Source organism: Schistocerca americana, chromosome 8 (assembly GCF_021461395.2).
Source record: "Schistocerca americana isolate TAMUIC-IGC-003095 chromosome 8, iqSchAmer2.1, whole genome shotgun sequence".
Classification (NCBI taxonomy): Eukaryota; Metazoa; Arthropoda; class Insecta; order Orthoptera; family Acrididae; genus Schistocerca; species Schistocerca americana.
In genome coordinates this window covers 167,954,395-167,968,918 of record NC_060126.1, presented here as the reverse complement: position 1 = coordinate 167,968,918, position 14,524 = coordinate 167,954,395, and the positions used below count along the sequence as shown (strand labels likewise).

Here is a 14,524-nt window from a genome sequence, read left to right as displayed (position 1 = left end):
GCGACAAGTTAAACTACTTCTAACAGCAAAACAAATACGATACCGCCAATCGTGTTTAGCCTATCCTTTCGGAACACCGTTAGGTTCTTCGCAAAAATTTCGGCTGAACTTATATCCGGCTATCGCCAGCTTTCAATGCCTATTAACGATTTGAGCGTCAGTGCTTTCTATTACCGCTTGGAGCTCTGGCACTTTCACAGCACAGCCACGACAATTTACAACTGTTATACCAATGGTCCCTGTATGTATGTTCTTCCTGTGTTCAGCCTGCACACTTTGTGACTGAAGCCCTTCTTGTGTTTTCCGTAGATCCTCTAACCGAAAAAACCGCCCAGTCCGCGCCACACAGCCCCTGCTACCCGTGTAGCTGGCCGCCTCCTGCGTATAGTGGAGATCTGACCTATTCAGCGGAACCCGAAACCCAACTATCCTTTGGCGCAAGTCGAGGAATTGCAGCCTACACGGTCGCAGAGCCGTCTGAGCCTCTGATTCAGACCCTCCACTCGGCTCTATACCAGAGGTCTGTAATCGGTCCTGTCGACTGTGCTGCAAATGGTCAGCTCTGCTTTCATCTTGCAAGCAAGACTGACAGCCTTTATCACTTCTGTTAGCCGCTCGGAACCAGAGAGAATTTCTTCTGATCACCGACGTGAGCAACCACCTGGAGTTGGCTGCATCCAATGCTCTTCACTGGATCCGGAAGGATCTTTTCCACATCTGGAATGACTCCACCTGGTATGCACATGGAGTGAACATTGGTTTTCTAACCCTTCTTGTCATCCAAGTCCCTAATGGGCCCCATAACGCGCCTAAGGTTGGAGCTCCCAACTACCAATAATCCCACCCTCTGTGATGTCCCTGATCTTGTAGGCTGGCTCAGTGACAGTGTCAACCACATACAGCGCTTGGAACCTGTTTGTCAGGCAAACCGGAGAGGCCTTACGTGCGGCCGCCTGGGAAGTCTTTCGCCGCCTACTTCGCTCTGGGGCGACCTCCCGCTCGACCACAGGTGAGGGGTCAGCCTCATTCCGAGCAGTAACTGGGTTGGCCACCGGTGAGGACTGATCGGAGGACTCGGACGTGCTGCACGTCCGTTGGATGCCCATGGCTGGCTCACAACAGTGGTGCCCATCCACTGCAGCCTCATGCTGTGTAACCGAAGCTATCACATCCTCAAGCTGAGAGCGAAGTCTCACCAACTCAGCTCGCATCCGCACACAGTAATCGCAGTCCCTGTCCGTACGAAAGACTGTGGAAAACTGAACGATTCAGACAAATGGACTATCGGCGCGTGCTACGCAATTCTGCTACAGACCCTGACGAAAACGGAGGAACTACCGAAGCACTCAGGTGAAACTAAATGATTCGCCCCTGATTAGGAACTTGTAATATGTCACAAAAACGGTTTACTTTTCGACGCAAGCGCAAGCGCGATAACAGTGGCTATTAGGTATTAAATTTACACGTAGAAGCTCAAGAAACTAAACTATTAAAGCACACGTCACAAAAGCGGTTACTTCCCTGTTGCTGCGTCTGTCTCGGTCGGCTACTACGTTCCATAGATTTCATGGAACAGGACCATCCATCTTCTGCGACCTCTAGCAGTGAGTCTCTAAAGGCTGACAGTAACGACCTAGGTGATTGCCCTTCATGTATTCCGTCATCCCTATTCCCATTATGTATCTTCTCCAGCGGAACGTTGGTGGCATTAGATACAACAAAGAGGAACTACGGCTGCTCTTGAAATCGCAGTATGCAGTTGATTCCTGAGTCCAGGAAACGAAAACGGTTCAAATGGCTCTGAGCGCTATGGGACCTAACACCTGGGGTCATCAGTCCCCTAGAACTTCGAATTACTTAAACCTAAGTAACCTAAGGACATCACACACATCCACGCTTGAGGTAGGATTCGAACCTACGACCGTAGCGGTCGCACGGTTCCAAACTTAAACGCCCAGAACCGCTGGGCCAATGCGACCGGCACAGGAAACGAAATTGCGTCTTCGCGCTTTGAGCTCCTGTGTTTCCTTCTCTCTTACCTTCCCCAAGGATTGCATTCCATATCATGATGGAGTCATGGTGCTCATTAGGGAAGACGTTCATAGTCAAACCATCTCACTGAACACAGCTGCAAGCTGCTTCAGTCCATATTTTCCTTCCTCATTTCACCTTTTCTCCTTGTAGTGTCTACATCCCTTCCATTCGCTGTCAACAGCGCAGACTGTCTCCAGCTTGAAACTTTCTGGCAGATTAAATCGGTGTGCTGGACAGAGACTTGAACGCGGGACCTATGCCTTTCATGGGCAAGTGGTAAGCACTTGCCCGCGAAACTCAGAGGTCCCGAGTTCGAATCTCGGTCCGGCACACAGTTTTAATCTGCTAAAGAGTTTGATATCAGCGCACACTCCACTGCAGAGTGAAAATTTCATTATGTCTCCAGCTTATTTGTTAGCTACCTCACCTGTTTCTTGTTGGTCAGTGACTTTAATTCACAACACCCCCTTTAGGTCCCTTTGACAACCTGTTTGAGTATTTTAGATGACGTTCTGCACCTCATCCTTCTTAATACTGGAACATCCACATTCCTTTCAGACTACACGCACACCTATTCCCATTTGGACCACTCGTTCTCTACCGCTCAGTTTGCCCATCATTTTGAGTGGTCCGTTCTGTTTGACACAAACCTTGGCGACCACTTCTTGTGCGCTATCAGAAGCTAACTCCTACCTCCCCTACGTGTAACTTTAAGGCTCACTGTAGGCTTTACTCTTCCCTGGTGACCTTCGACGATCAACATATCCCCAGTTGTGATGACTACACAGTGTAATTAACGAACATTATCCTTACCGCCACTGAATGGTCCATACCTCACACTACTTCTTTACTGCGCCGTGTCCTGGTCCCCTGGTGGACTGAGACGTGCCTCGACGCGATTCGCCCCTGGAGACATGTTCATCGCCATTATAACCACCGTCATCCGATATCGAGCTGTATTCGTTACATATATTTTCATGCACAGTGTCGTTGTACTCTTCAGGATAGCTAAAAAGCTAGCTGGATCTCCTTTTCTAGTTCTTTCTACAGTTCCACTCACTCTTGCGTCGTATAGATAATTTCCGACGGTTGTCTGGAACACGGGTTCATTCCCTACTTCCGACCAGACCATAGCAGATGATGTTATTGTGGACCCTATTGCTATCTCCAACAACTTGGGCCACTCTGTTTCGGAGATTTCGTGCTCCAAGCCTTAAAACCACCACTTCCTCCCTCAGAAACGACTGGAGGAGGCTCTGGTGACATCTTTTCCTCTCAGAATACTGAATGCCACAATGCCCCCTTTCCTATGAGGGACCTTGACAATGCTCTCGACTCAGCCCGATCTTCCACCGCAAGCCAGATATTGTTTACATTCAGATCCCGCAGCACCTTTCAATTCTGGACAAGCACTTTTTCCTTCAAACACAATCGAATATGAACAGATGAAACGTTTCACAGACTCTGGTGCGAAGCCACTATCATAACCGTTTCTATGCCCAGTCTGAATAAACATCATCCTTCTAACTACCACTACATTTCGCTCACAAGCTGAGTTTGCAAGGTGCGGTAACGTGTGAGTTATGGCCGGCAGGTACAGTGGCTCGAGTCTCGCGATCTACTAACCGCCGTACAAAGTGGATTTGGTGCTCGCCGATGTGCAGTTGACCATCTTGTCACTTGTCTCGCTTCCCGCCCCTGGGTTCCCGGGTTCGATTCCCGGCGGTCAGGTATTTTCTCTGCCTCGTGATGACTGGGTGTTGTGTGATGTCCTTAGGTTAGGTAGGTTTAAGTAGTTCTAAGTTCTAGGGGACTGATGACCATAGATGTTAAGTCCCATAGTGCTCAGAGCCATTTGAACCATTTTTGTCACTTGTCAGCCATCTTGGTTGCCGTCAAAATAAAAGAAAAACATCTTAGTTACACAGCTGTTGGAAAGTGTCATTGACATTTACTTAACCAGGTGATGTCCCCTGTCCATGATGCATCAACAGATATCTCGTCATTTTGTCGATCCATGTCATGAACGGTTTTCTCAGGAAATGCCAGTCTGTGGCCATGTTTTTGATTTGGAGAAACCCTACGATACCTGCTGGAAGGCTGGTACCTTCCGTACACTCTAGACATGGAGCTTCCGAGGCCGCCTGCCCCACTTCCGTCAGGAATTTTTAAAAGTCCGAGTTTTCAAAATACGTGTGAGTTCAGCCTTGTCGGACCCCTTCTTTCAGGAGAATGGGGCGCTTCAAGGCTCTGTCCTAGCCATTACTATTATGGACAGGTACTCCGGCTCCCTTTGAGTCGTCGACTTTGCGATCTATTGCAGGTCTCCATGGGCTTGTCTCTTTGAACGGCGGCTTCAGCGATGTACCGATCGTCTTTACTCATGGAGCATCGACATGGCTTTCGTTTTTCCACTGAAAAAACATATTGTATGAACTTCTGGCTGGGCAGTGGGTTTCTTCCACTGCTGTTGCTCTTCCGTTCGCTGAAATTTCGGTTCCTGGGGCTCATTCTCGATAGGAAACTTCGTCGTCCTGCATGTCTTATCTGGCCGCACGCCATACCTGGTCCTTCAACTTCCTGTGTGTCGTAAGTGGCACGTCCTGTGGAGCGGATCAGCCACCTTCCTCTGTTTATCCCAGTCCCCTGTCCGTTCAAACTAGAGTATCGGTGTTTAGTTTATTCATTTGTACTTCTGTTCCCTCTACACCTTCTCAACACAATCCACTGTCGTGGATTAAAGTTGGCCACTGGCGCCTCTTAGACGAGCTTGGTTGAGAGTCACTCTGCAGAAGCTATTGAACTACCACCGTCATACCGGCGTGATGTCCTCTTCAGCAGATAGACCTACCGTTTGTCAGCCTTAACCGGCTGTCCGTCCTATTACTCATTTTTCGATGACCCCCTTGACCTCCAGTGCACGGCGTATCCTCCTTCTGTGTTACCTTCCCGAGCGAGTTTGCTGTTAGTTACTGCTCTGGCGGCTTAACTTCACGCTATGTCACATGTTCCGATGGGTGTCAACGCTTCACAGACTTGGCTTCGTGCGGTGGCCCGTGTCCATTAGACTATTTGCTTCCCAAGGACACTACTCCGGATTCGATCTATTGCTGTACATTATTCGAGCTTCCACGCAATTTAGCTACAGCACATTCGTGTTCACTGATGGCGCCGCTCGGGGTAGTGTCTTGTCACGGCCCGCTGGCTACCCCTGTCCGAGGTTGCAGTCCTCCCTCGGGGATGTGTGTGTGTGTTGTTCTTAGCGTAAATTAGTTTAAGTTAAATTAAGTAGGTCGTTTGGTTTCCTAAGACCTTAACACAAATTTCCAAATTTACACTGATGGCTCTAAGACCAACAATGGGGCGGGTGTGCCTTCGTGATTGGCATCGACCATTTTCCATATCAGATTCCGGAACAATACATTATTTTTGTAGCAGAGCTCTTCGCCCTATGTTAAGTCATCAAGTCCATCTGACGACACAGGCTTTTTAATTGTGTGCCGTTGAGAGCGCATGCGTGCTGTACACAGTCCATCCCTAAGTCAAACAGTCCAAGAAAGCTTCCATTTGTTCGCTGTTGAGGGAGCCACCGTGATGTTAATGTGGGTTCCTGGTCACGTCGGTATGAAGGGAAGTGAGGCTGCTGACGCTGCTGCCAAGGCTGCACTCCTCCTACATAGTTCTGCTAGGTTTTCCTTTCCTTCGGACTATCTCCATGGTGGCGTGTGTCGGCAGATGATGTCACTTTGACATGACCACTGATGTTCTCTTCGCGGTAATAAACTCAGGGGAATTAGATCTCTCCCAACGTCTTGGCCGATCTCTCGGCTCTTTAGTCGCGAGGAGATTATTTTAACTAGGTTGGGTATTGGGCATTGTTTAGCTGTCGCCTTTTGTTAAGTGGTGACCCCTCACCACTTTATTCTCATTGACATCAACCGTTGACGGTTTGCCATTTCCTGGTTCAATGCCCTTTTTACGTTTCACCGTTCGTTTGCCGTCTATCTGTTTCAGCGAACGATTCACGGGCTGTCGACCGCGTTTAAAGCTTATGCGTCGTATCAATATGGCGAAGGGCATGTAATCTTTAGTTCAGGATCTGTGGAGTATTTCATGGACCTTCCTCCTAGAGGAAATCCTTGCATTTAGACATCTTTCGTTCCATCGCTTGGGCTTAACGTGTAGTCGCTTTTAACTTCTTTTACTTATTGGTGTTCTAATGTTATGACATGCACAGTTATAAAAAAAATAAAAATAAAAAGATAAAAAACTGACATAAATATACGCACAAAAAGAATAACACATTCAGACATGACAAAGCACATACACACACAAGCACACACTCAGGATTTCTCTCTCTCTCTCTCTCTCTCTCACACACACACACACACACACACACACACACACACACACACACGCGCGCGCGCGCACAAATCAAACAAAGGAAAGGTGGCAAATCATACATACACATCACAAACATAAAGCGACGAAAGGTAAGCACGCAGCGGCACTACACATTGCAAACATACACATGTTCGACACTCAGCGAAAGGTGCAAGTGATGTGTTGTATTGAATGTGAGTAATGAAAGTCGGCCGTCTGGAGACCCACATGGTGTAGCAACATTCTAAATCCTAACACCTAACAATAATTTAACCTCATGAAACTTGTGCTGCAAAAGTTGTTTCTAACCTGAAAAAAAAGAATAACATGTGAAAACGTAACGTAATAAGAAACAGTGAGTTCCACAGGAATTTGAACACCGTTACGTATATGAAATACAAGACACTATTATAAATATATATTTACATGAAAATACATGTTATTACTAATCGCACAATTACCTAATAGTTAATCCAATCGCTGCCATTATCGATTATAGTTTGGCACCTCTGTGGAATCCTTTACACGATATTTTCTGCATATTCTCTCGACAATAATTTTCATATCGTCCTGATTTTATACGACAGCTGCTTAAAAGTATATATTGGTTTTCCTTATGCTCTATCTTAATATACGACCAAACATTGCCAATCGCATTTGCATTCGGAGATATTTCAGGCCAGTCCATCGTGGTCACAACACTGTCTTGCTTCCACGCAGTGAAGAAACGGATGCGATGTTTCGGATCGTTATCCTCTTGAAGCACCTAGTTTGCCTCGTTCGAACCCAATAGTTTCATAACGGAAATAAGAAGACATTTTTTATAAATATTGCACTATTTTTCAGCGTTTAAATTGGTTGTAAGTAAGTGACTGGCCAGAACATTCAACTGCCACACAGTTCATCTATACACTGTGCCGAAGCGCATTGATTACAGATTCTAGACCACTACCAGAGATGTCTCTGCGGACGTTACGTTTAAAAATATGGCGTGCACGTTCATGTGGAGAAGACAGTGCGTGTAAACACTACATAATGAATATAACAGACTAGTAGATAAAAACAGATGCTCTTCATAGATAAAAGAAGCGAAACACGTGTGGCAAAAAACAAGCTGCTTTTCATTCAGTTGCTAAGACTGAACATACCTCCATGAATTTTGAAGCAAGTAAGGAACGACGGAAAACGGAAAAAATTATGGCACTAAACGTGTCACGGAACTGACAGTATCAACATGTAAGTGTTCTTCTGAGACACTATGGCCTTCGCCGGGTTAAAGCTTGTGAGCAGATTTTCGTTAAGGCCGCCCATATCCGGAGGCGCCACGCATTCTCCTCCTGGTCAGTCGTTAAAAAATACAGAATTTATGTAGTCAAGTAACAAACGTATACTGTAACACGTAATACAGCTTATATAACGTCTTGTATATACGTTGAGTCGACGATTGCAGACTGCAAGTGTCACCGATAATTTCGTTACACTAATGTATTAAAAAAATATATATTGAATTCTTATAAGTTTATTCTCAGAAACGGCACTTTTCAAGCTACGCAAATCGAAACCGTTTCTACAAACCATTACATATGTGAAGATCTCGGGTTATTTGCCTTTCAGGAATGCTTCAAAAAATGGTAAAGTTTGTTTCATTTTATTGAATTTGTTCCAAACTGAAAATTTCCGCAGCATTTACTGATTACTTTTCGTTTCACTGGCTGTCTAATAACGTTCAGATTTAGAAAAGATAGAGACTTCTCTGTGGTATATCCCTACAAACCGTTTCGTTTCGTATATATCTAATATATCCATCTTACCACCCAGTAACTAAAGTTCTGTATCGTTTCTCTGTATACGTTGTTACTATGGTTATCCGATGGAATGCCGTTCAAATCAGCATCATGAATTTCAAGGCGAAATGTAAGTTATTAATAGAAATTTCTGTGCCGAGTAAGGTGAAGGCCTTAAGACTGCGGTTATGTATACGAGTGATATCAGGAATGAAAATCATGAACATCAATACTGGTTTTGAAAGCAGATGATGTATTGCATTTTCTAGCACTTATGAATCTCAGGAATTTTTTCGTGAATACCTGTAGTTCTAGACTTTGAGTTCCCAGAGCTTAGCCTAGAAACTTCAGAATAAATTGAATTTATGTGGAGGTGAAGTTAGCTTTTCAGCCGAGGCATTATGCAGTTCTTACGGCCGTTTCCCCGAACTCCTTGAATTTCAATGGAATTCAGTTTCAGTTGCAAGCTGTTGTTACGTACATAAGCGCTCCTGCATTAATGAGGGAGGATCTGTAAGTATGGAACCGCAAGAGAATACTGTCTTTCACAGCGGAGAACGGTGCTACAGCGAATAACGGAACAATATAATCGGAGCACAAAGCCATTGACGGAGCATATTTCTCTTTGGTTGGGTTAGCAAAGCATTTAGATGGTTTGCTTTTAGCACTAATTTCTTGTTTCTGAACATTAGTTCCGTACATCTTTCTTCTGTCAGTCACGGGATTAAAGACAAGGCATAAATATGCAGGTTATTATATGAAGCTGTACAAGTTTTGCTTGTAATACGCACGTGAATTTGTACGGTGGGCTACTCCCACAAAATATACATTCTCTGTCTTCATCATCAGCTGAAAAATTTAATACTTCTGATTACAGACTACTGTCTGATAAATGCGTGTCACAGTGAGTAAAGGGAGAGAGAAGAAGAGAATGGACGCTGTATGTAACCAGATCGCTTCAGAATTATCACTAGTTCTAATTGTCCAATGACACACTTATCGTTAGCCAAACCGAGCATGTACAGAGTATCTAACGCGATATGTTCCCGTAACGTTGCTGATAAACAGCTCGCCCACTTAAAGTTGCTTATCACATGAGTCAACTTACAGAATTTACTATTGTCTACAGTTCCTACGTCACGAGCTCTTTCGCTAACATATTTTCTGTCTAGTGATCTATGTCTGAGATGAAGAGTGTATTTGCTCAGTCGATATGTGTGGTTTTGAGCGATGATCTTTAGCGAGCTGTCTCTCGGCCAATAGGAGATCAGCATGGCGCTTATCATGGGCGTCAAATGTTATTAATCTAAGAGTTTCCAGAATGAGATTTTCACTCTGCAGCGGAGTGTGCGCTGATATGAAACTTCCTGGCAGATTAAAACTGTGTGCACCGACCGAGACTCGAACTCGGGACCTTTGCCTTTCGCGGGCAAGTGCTCTACCATCTGAGCTACCGAAGCACGACTCACGCCCTGTCATACTGGCAGAAGTAAAGCTGTGGGGACCGGGCGTGAGTCGTGCTTCGGTAGCTCAGATGATAGCCGGCACGGTAGCTCAGCGTGTTCGGTCAGAGGGTTAGCTGCCCTCTGTAATAAAAAAAACTGAGTCAACGGCTCAACACTGAGCTTGAACGGGTGTCCTGCGACATCCGCACAGAACAAATAGAACGAACAAAATCGAACAAAAATGAGAATAAAAAAAATGGTAGAGCACTTGCCCGCGAAAGGCAAAGGTCCCAAAGGTCCAGAATTCGAGTCTCGGCGCACAGTTTTAATCTGCCAGGAAGTTTCAATCTAAGAGTTGTTAAGGCTGTCAAACTTTATTAACGTTAGCTGTTCTTTAGACGCTATGACAAGAAAGAAACTACAGTAATTATTTATTTTAACACAATACACAGACCGGAAAGGCACGACGCGCTTGACTTCGGAGCAGCGGAGAGATAATCGAATATGAGTTTCTACATATGTAGCAGAAAGTAGTGCGGGCACAGCCAGAACCACAGTCGTTAAACAACTGTATGTTCAAAAATGGTTCAAATGGCTCTGAGCACTATGGGACTCAACTGCTGAAGTCATTAGTCCCCTAGAACTTAGAACTAGTTAAACCTAACTAACCTAAGGACATCACAAACATCCATGCCCGAGGCAGGATTCGAACCTGCGACCGTAGCGGTCTTGCGGTTCCAGACTGCAGCGCCTTTAACCGCACGGCCATTTCGGCCGGCCAACTGTATGTAACAGTGGCTGGACAGCAGAGGAAAACACAGTAATGATGGCAAGGCTCCAGGTGTTTGAGAACCATTTCAGTCCAGGCTGAGAATATCCAGAAGTTACGAAAATTTTCGGGGCCATCAGAGGTCGACAATGCTGCTAGAGCAGCTCGTCTAAGAGTCCCTGAAAAATCTGTACACATGGTGGTCAGAAAAGCCGGAAAGGCTTGTAGAATTATTGCAGGGTAGTTTTTGCTGAGAAGTAACCGTTCAGAAAAGGATTCGGTACTTAGTTCCTTTTCCAATTAAAACTAAAGTTAGTCCATCAAACCTTTACGCACGCGAATTCAAGTGGCCGGCCACGTACAATTAATGTCAGTTGTTTTGATAGCTTACATGAGAGTGTATGAGATTACTCAGCCTTTGGCTCCGGTTCGACCCTTACTACCATCCCATGTCCAATTTTTGTATCGCTCTCTTGTTCGGATATAGGAAACTAAACGAAGAACACGTTTTCCGGCGCCGTCTCTGGCTCGAAACTTGAATTTGCGCTTCGAAAGACCTGACTAACGTCAGTTGCAGTTAATTCGGAAATGACGCAATGTATCTTTTTTTAACAATTATTTCTCAGCACAACCTACCCTCCCACATTCTTATATGCTTATCAATCTGTTTCTGACAACCCCGTCTAAGTGTAAAGCATATGGGACCAAGTCAGTTTGTCGAAGTCACAGTCAGAGTCCGTACCAATAAGCAGCAGAAGCAGCAGTACTACAGCCGAACGTCGGAGTCACTATACAGCGACACTCCGATACTGCTGCAGTAAGAACTAAGACAAGACTGTACACATTTGAGGGAAGACAGCTCAGATTCCGATACGTATCCAGCTGTTATATCCTCAGTTTTCTGCCTTTTCCGATAAGTATCCAGCTGTTATATCCTCAGTTTTCTGTCCGTTATTGAAGAACAAGCTCTGTGGAGTTGGTCTATAGTAGTAAGAAGCAGAAATAGTCGATATTTCCTGTGTGTCAGTATACAGGAAAGAATAAAGGGATATCTAGCACTTGTCTCCTAGTGTGAATAAGGTATTCACAGGCGTGAGTCGCAACAAATAATGGTATTTTCTGTGTGTCCGAACATACAGAGGAAAACTTGCTGTTTTACAAATGTCCCCTAGTATGAATAACGTGTCTAATTGCAAGAGTCACAACGAGAGTTAATTAGGATTTTCTGCATGTCCAGTTATAGACAGGAACGAGCACAGACTGCTATTGTGGTCAGATAATTTAATTGTATATTGTCAGAACGTGTTTCAATTAGAGCACTCGTATCTCATAATGAAAGGTATGACTCAGGAACCATGAGTTACCGGGAGTAGCAAAGAGAGTGGTAGGTTGTAGTTGTTGATGTGTTAAGGTATAAAACCACAGTAAGACACTCTTCTGAGTAAGGCTGAACTATTGAGAATTAAACTATTCTTACATAATATTGTATTCCTACATGTCTGCACCGTTAGCCTCCCTCTACGAAACCAACTACTTAACCCTATCCATACGAAAATCACCTGTGCTAAAGGAGACTTTCTTCCACTCATTCCGTGAAAGATAAATTAGCCGGCCTGAGTTGTCGACGTCCTCATTCTGCACGTGACAGAACCTGCGCTGGGACGCGATATCTCGGCCGGTACGGCGTGTTCTGCATTCTAATGGGGGAATAACGACTGCTGGTAAGCCTCCGCGTAGGACCGAATCTCTTTAATTTTGTCTCGATGGCTTTTTTACAAAACATGTGTACGAAGAAAGCAATGTATCAACTGATTCTGCTACGAATGTACGCTCTCGGAACCTTGACAGTTGACCATAACATGTTGCAGAATGGCTTTTTTGCAGCGTCTGCCTCTGGGGTTGGTCGAGCTGCTTCGAAATTCTTTCGCGCTTACTAAATGAACGTGTAACGGCACGTGATGCTCTTCTTTGAATCTTCTCTATTCTCTGTATCAATCCTATCCTGTATGGATCCCGTAGTAAAGGGCAATATTAAAGTACTGATCGAAGAAGTGTTTTGTAAGCTATTTGCTTTGTTGATGCACTATCGTTCCTGAGAAGTCTCCCAGTGAGTCTCAGTCTGACGTCTCCCTTACTCGCGATTAATTTTATGGGGTCGTTCCACTTCAAACAGATCCGTACGTGTACTCCAAGATATTTTGTGGGAATAACTGCTCCGATTAACTCTTTCACAATATTTTAATCAAACAATAAAGGATATTTCCATCTCTGTAATTGCAGTATGCTACATTTCATTATGTTGAGGGTCAATTTGCCAATCCTTGCACCAAGCGTCGATCCTTTACTAGTCCTCCAGCATTTCGTTACAATTTTCCAGCACAGCCACAGCCACTTCCATGTATTCACCAGCATCATCCGCAAAAGGCCTCATGGAACTTCCGACGTTGTCCACTACGTCATTTATGCATACTGTAAGAAAATAACCCTTACCTGGGCAAGTCCGAAGTATATTTTACTTCCTAAGACTTCTCTTCATTCAGAGTGACGTTGTGTTCTGTTTGGAAGCCATTCGTGAATCCAGTCACACACTTGGTGTGATATCCCATGTGTTCGTCTTTTGTTTATTAGGCGCCAATGTGGACATGTATCGAATATCCTTAGGAAGTCAGGAAGTCGAAGAACTTGTGTCATTAAATGCAAGCTTCGTTTTGCAACGTTCCTTACGCAAGGAGATTAGATTTTAACGTCCCCTCGACAACGAGGTAATTAGAGAGGGGTAGCACAAGCTCGGATTAGGGAAGGATGGGGAAGGACGTCTTTCAGAGGAACCATGTGGAGAAGACTGGTGTGCAAACTTGCATGAGATCTGTTCTGCATTCTCTTGTTATGAACTAAGAGCTGTACTGAAACAATGCACTGCACTGTGCAGCTTAGCGCATTATTTCAGAGAAAAGAAGTCATGTATACCTAGGACAATTACGAGTGATAAGATTTAAGATGCTTTGGACTATGACAAATTCAGACTCAATTTACCTAGGTCTGAAATTGGTTTCTGTATAGTCCATCTGAATCATAGATTAACTGAAGACGTCGTTTCTTCACTCATTTAACAATTCTTAATATTTTTGTAGATTCCTTCAGTACTTTGTTTGAAAATCCTTCGCTATCCAGTTGTACATAATGCAGTGTGTTGATGCAGGGATAAGCCTGTTTTCGGTGTAATACAAGCTTTGTATTACTTTGAAATAATCAGTAATTTGAATACGAACTCTCTCACTTTATTTACGTTCGTCACCACTATTAAGCTGGTAGATGAAATTTAATGATCCTCTTTAGTATGCATTGTGTTCATTCACTGTGCAAACTACACTGCAGTAGAGATCCGTTCGTGATCATTTCCCTTCAGCAAAGGTGTTTATTCACTACGTGATGCTTGCACTGTCGGCACACATTTATTCAGCAACAAGATTGTGATTAGCGCGTTTGCATGGATCTATCAGTTTTAGAAGCTGAGATTCGTCGGTATCTTCGTAGCAAACAGTGATGTCTCAGGATTCACTCAGTGTTTATTCTGCTATTTAGTTGCTTCAATCCTTGTGTGGGGAAGTGCTTAGATCACAACTGCGAGACCGGAATGCTCATTACACACGCTTTTTACACCAGGTGCGACAATTAAAACATTCGTAACTCGCATCATGGACGTACTGATAGCAAACTTGATCAGTAAGATACATTTAACAGTCCACTGATGCCCTTATGAAACCTACCAATACCGCCACATTACTTTGTGTGTTTGTGACGGGGGAGGGGGGGGGGGAGATGGGGGTTGAGGGGGGGGGGGGAGAGAGAACTTTATACCCACCCTAAAAAGTTATAGGAAACAAAGTTCGTTAATGGTTGTTTCGTTATAATAGCAACAATCTTTTCAAAGAAGTTATGATGTGTAAGTAAGGCCAGAACATTTTGTCCCACACTTAGCAATATGAATGTATTTTCAGTAACGTGTATTCCCAGTCTACCTTATGTCGTCAAAAGCTATAAAATTTCCGTTGATTTTTGTTGACTTTTACTGAAAACATTCTTTTTAATGACTCTTTCATGTGTGAGTA

General features: G+C 44.3%; 1 non-coding gene across 1 annotated transcript; it reads right to left on the bottom strand.

Moving 5' to 3' along the window:
• Window positions 1-9,587: 9,587 nt before the first annotated feature.
• On the bottom strand, window positions 9,588-9,661 carry Trnas-cga. Its single transcript has one exon. It is a non-coding gene; the product is annotated as a tRNA-Ser (tRNA).
• Between the last annotated feature and the right edge of the window lie 4,863 nt (window positions 9,662-14,524).